At 40.0% G+C, this 5,581-nt stretch overlaps 1 protein-coding gene across 1 annotated transcript in view; it reads left to right on the top strand.

Moving 5' to 3' along the window:
- The window catches only part of LOC116699064 (uncharacterized), a 40,498-nt gene that overhangs the window by 5,199 nt on the left and 29,718 nt on the right, over nucleotides 1–5,581 (top strand). The gene's annotated exons all lie outside the window — the stretch shown is intronic.

Here is a 5,581-nt window from a genome sequence, read left to right as displayed (position 1 = left end):
TGTGTGTGTGTGTGTGTGTGTGGCTGTGACCTTGTGTTTCATTTTACTAGTCAAAAAGCATGTATTGATTTTCACTGTCCAAAGTTCCACCGCATGCAATACAATTACAATGAAGCCATTTTGATATGTGACATTTCTGCCTTTGGGACTCATTGATTAAAAGGGGTATCTGAACCGTTGTTCCTAGGTAACAAAGAAGGAACATTTTATGTAACATATGACATAATATGTTGATGCAATATACAATATTAATATAATATAATAATATATAATACATACGTAGAAGAGGACAAAACATTATGCAATTAGGTCAAATTAAAAGCGATTGCAGTTCTGGTTTTCCTTAAGCAATTGTTTGAGATGAGTCTTAAAAATGGAATATGTCAGGCACTCCCTTATTGTATGGGGTAGGCTATCTAATATTTACTTCCCTTTACTGACAGCACAGTTTGTCCAAATGTGGTGCGCCTATGTGGCACATCACAGTGGTGGGCCTGGTGCCAATGCCACCACCAGCTCTCTATTTAAAGTAGACATAATATGCTTTTTCATATTTTCTGTCACATCTACAATGTTATAATGACAAATGTTCATGTTAAATGTAGCCACAACTTCAAATAATGAGTTAAACGTATTTTAGACAAACCCTAATGAGCTAAAACGTTCAGATTTCCAACTGTTCTGAATGCTCTGGTTCCAACAGTTTTTTCTACTCTTGGCTGAGTTTTACGCAACACTTAGCCAGCCTGCTATGATTGGTAATCTGCTCCCGGTAGGAAGGACTGGAGTGTTTTTTTTTACAAAGCACTGTGGTGGTGTTAATATTGGCGCATGTAGCTACGTACATGCTAACGGCAGTAAAATGTCATCTTGACTGGCAACCACAGAAATGCCAATTTCAGTTAACATTTAACTTTTTCATTTAATGTTCTGTTAGTACAGTATCTTTGTTACCCTCTTCTCATGACCTTTGATTTAACAGAGAGGGGGCTGATTGGCTAGTTAGCCTTGTCTGTTTTTTCCCTGGATTTAAAGATTGGGGTAACTGCAGCCACCTTCCAAGCTGATGGAACAACTGGTTGGCTGAATGACAAATCAACCTGAAGTGTAATCGGGCATACAAGAGCTCAAACAACTGGTTTAGCTGGAGTAGCCTTCCTTGAAGGTGGGACCTCTTTTTCTGAGTCATCTTCATCAGAAGACTCTTTTGCAGATTTAGTCTTCACTGAGGGGCTTAAGAACGTTGCAGGGAATGGTTGGAGAGGTCTGAACTGGCCAGTCTGTTGGTGTTGCCTACGACTCAGCTGGTCCAGTAGCTAATGGCTATTTTAAGAACGTATGGGACGTCACCTGTTTTAACAGCCAATAGCGAAGTCAGCTTGTGAAGTCAGCTACAAACTATAGAAATAATATAATCCATTATCTATTTTACTCGTTACAAATTGTCAGCTGGTCGAAATGGCAGGGTTTTAGACAAGAGGCTCAATGAGCACGGTAATGTAGTCAAGCGAGCTATGAGTGACTGAAGAGAGGGAGCGCCAAGAACAAAGCCGTCACAGATTTATCACTAGAAATGCAACAGTAGCAAGCATCTCACTATTGTTATTCACACTCATATTTAGACGCAACTGACTATATCCAGCTGCAAAAAAGCCTCAAAGTCGGAAGTTGGAACCAAAGTACAAAGCGAGATGATACACAACGTTGTCTCGTTGCATGTTACTGGAGTTATATCCCCGATGGAAAACCAAAGCAGAGACCATTTCAAAAATGCTCTAAAAGAGAAAATACTCACAAGATGGGGTACCTCCAATTACCTGGCACCCAACCGGCTTTGGGTTTACTGAACTGTTTTTGGTGGAGCCGGTCAACTACGATGCTGTACTGGAGGACAGTGGGGAGGAGAGAAAAGCCACCCATGTTTCACACTTAAAGCCGTTAGTTTGTGTTATCCAGTGGAGCCCTTGAGATATTTTTAAGTGTTTCCTGGGATCCTAAAGAGAACTGTTGTTAGGTGTTAGGTGTTAGGAGAAAATACTAATTTATTGATATTCAAACTAGAGACTGCCTCTGATACTGCCTAAAACGCTGGTATCGGGAAGTACTGGAGTTTATTCACCAATCCAATATCCACCTTAAAATAGTTTATTTATCCTCTTTTTCCGTTTTAACTGACTGCCAAACTGGAAAATAAAAGAAAGTCATATCCCATCCATATATGGATAGAAGTATACAGTTGTTAAAACATAATAAAATATATGATACACTGGTATTGGATCAGTACTCTGTATTGGCCGATACACAAGTTCAGGTATCAAAATCGGTATCGGGAAGCAAAAAATGGTAATACCATCTCTAGTTTAAACTGTGGGGGTTTGTTTGGGTATGGGGTTGTAAAATACACTGTACTGAACTGCAAGTGACTCCTGTGTGTGGTTTTATTAGGCCTTTCCCAATTCCATTAGTCCCTCTTACAGGAAACTCAAACCAAGGAGTTGAGGAAGAGACTTGAGGAGAGAGGTGATACATCTTTGCCTCCTAGGCGTCATTTTAAAGTGACCTCAATTAATATATGACGTACGGGGGCACCTTAAGATTATTGAACTGCAATTAACATTGTAGTACTACAACTTAACATTCTAGCTACATTGTAACTGTAATTAACATTCTAGAACAGCATGTTATAATTCTAGAAGTTCCCCCTAACATTGTAGAACTACAACTCATTATTATAGAATGTTAAATTTATGCTCTTGAACTACATCTTAACATTCTAGATCTTCGGCACCCGGATAGTTGGTAGTGCCGCGCGTCTTTATTTACTCTAAATTAAATTCACAACGTGGCATAATGTGATAACAATGCACGGATGTCATACATTTGTTGTACACACATACACACTTACATTTATATACATTTACAATTTAATATACGCCCACACAGCCTTTATAGACTATATTACTGTACAACACTAGAAATGTTTGCATAAAATGAACCATAGAAATTATAGGCTACAGAATATTATTTACAGAAGTTATCAGAGGACACAATGAAAAGATACAATGAAGCTTTTTATCTTGTGTCACCTTTCACTAAACAATTAAATAAAATAATTCTGTAAAACGTCAAAGGTCCCATGACATGGTGCGGTTTGGATGCTTTTATATAGACCTTAGTGGTCCCCTAATACTGTATCTCAAGTCTCAAAATTCAGCCTTGATGCAGAATTACAGCCACTAGAGCCAGTCACACAATGAGCTTTCCTTAGTATGTGCCATTTCTGAGTCTGTAGCTTTTTGGGGGGGGGGGGCCTTGACCAACTGCCATTTTGCTCGTTTTAAAACCAGGATGTCTCTCTCTCTCATGGGTGGGCAAAGCAGAGAAAGGGGAGGTAACCTTATGACCTCATAAGAGGCAAGATTCCAGCTCGGTCCATTTGAGTTTTCATTTTCTCAAAGGCAGAGCAGGACACCCAGTACTTGGTTTAAACCAATCGCCGTTTCTAGCCACTGGGGGATTATAGGCAGGCTGGGGGAACAAATATTAATGTTACAAAACCTCTAAAGTGACATTTTCATGCCGTGGGATCTTTAAGACAGGAATGAACACTATAAATTGCAGCAATACTGTCGTTTGAAAAACTAAAGTCTAATGATTTGTAATCTATAAAAAAGTTCTAGAGCTGTCCAATACACTACAAGGTTATAATTATTATTGAGGCTTAGAAGCAGATTGATGCCAGTCATTACATCAACAGTCTGGTTTTAAGGCGGTTCAATGATCATTATCCTGTCTGAAGGTCATATCTGGGGTAAGCTTTCTCTAGTGAACCACTCATCTCTCTCTTCCTGTCTGTGTGTGTGTGTGGTGTTGTTTAACTTTATTCGTGGGGTCCAAAAAAACGTGGTTTTCAGTATACTCGTGGGGTCCCGACAGCTTTGTGGGGCCAAAATGCTGGATCCTCACAACTTTAAAGGGCTGTTTGAAGGTCAAGACTTGGTTTTAGGATTAGTGTTTGAATTGGGTCATGGTTAGGGTTAGGTTCAGGGTTAGGTATTCAGTTGTGATGGTTAAGGTCAGGGTAAGGGGCTAGGGAATGCATTATGTCAATGACAGGTCCCCACAAAGATTGTGCCCCGCACTGTGTGTTTGTCTGTCTGTCTTCCTTTGTGTGTGTCTGTCTGCCTGTATCCCTCGCTCTAATCTGTTGTCTTTATCCAGCGTGGCTGGCACTCTCAGTCTTTTGTCTCAATCTCTCACACACAAACACACACACACACACATATCAATGACATATTCTGTCAGTGTTTAAGGTAAGTAATCAAACTCCATCGGGGTCATTTCATTTCATCCATTTCTGTAAATAGCAATGGGTAGAAAATTATATTACTGAGGAACGAGGCAGGCAGTGTGTTATTTTATGTTACTTTAGGCATTGGCAATCAGGAGCTAAGAGCTTTAAAAGTATCTTACTGCCACTGCTGCAGTTCAACTGCTGGTTAAAAAAATAGTTTTCTTTGGTAAGTTCTGAGCATGATATAGAGGCTATGTTGTTGTGTTTATGGAGCAGCTCCAATGTTAGCAAAGCCCGGATCCATCCATCCAGAAAACAAGGAGTTTAAAAGTAACAGTTTGTGTGTCAAGTGGCCGGGTTGCCTCAGTGGTAGAGCAGGTGCACATGCACTAAGAGGTTTATACCTCAATGCAGAGGTCCAGGGTTTGAATCTGACCCGTGACAAGTTCCTGCATGTCTTCCCCTTTTCTCACCTAACTGTCCTATCTAAAAATTAAAGGCAGAAAAGCCCAGGAAATAATCGGGAAAAAGTTTGCTTGTCATCTTGCGGACAGACCTGATTAAGTTTGACTTTTTACAAATCATGGTGTTATTATTTCGGCAGCTTTTTTATCAACAATTCCAATTAAAAAACAGCACAATCTGTACTTCAAATCTCTTACTTCCTGGAGCGGAAAACATGATCCTGCAATCAAACTCGCGCAAATGACGCAACACAAATATGTTTTTCAGCCATGGTGGCAACAAGCCATTACTGTTATTTACCTATCGAAAAAAAATGAATGAGTTTTGACTTGTTACAGTGCACTGGTTGTTGAGTGTTTGCTACACAAAGCAGTGAATTTGCTTTGTGTGAGCATGTGCCAGGCTGCCATATTGACTTGCTGTCTGGATAACTGCACACCCTGGGCTATAAAGACCATAAAACACATCAGTGAAAGCATCCATACTGCGATAGATATTGGTATGCATGGTATGGGGTTTCTTTTCTTTTCTTTTAAATATCTATCATGTTTGTCAATTGGCATCTAAGTTAACGTCCCATGGTTATACAGCTTTACTCCCCTTTTAATGTGGTTGTTATAACACAGGATGAAATATCGTCGAGCACTAGGCTACATATGTGTCTAAAAGATTGTATTGCCTCCAGTCAAACGGTGAATTTAGTGAAGGTTACATCCCTATATGTCTAGAGTAGCCTACTTGTTAAGATGGCGATCTTTAACAGTGATGAAGCCTGGAAGGCGGGAACGGCCGGATGCAGCACGCGAGAGAGAGAGAGAGAGA

This window comes from Etheostoma spectabile, chromosome 12 (assembly GCF_008692095.1).
Source record: "Etheostoma spectabile isolate EspeVRDwgs_2016 chromosome 12, UIUC_Espe_1.0, whole genome shotgun sequence".
In the NCBI taxonomy this organism is placed as follows: domain Eukaryota; kingdom Metazoa; phylum Chordata; class Actinopteri; order Perciformes; family Percidae; genus Etheostoma; species Etheostoma spectabile.
Note: the sequence above shows the minus strand (reverse complement) of the source record. Positions and strands in the feature narration are given on the sequence as shown.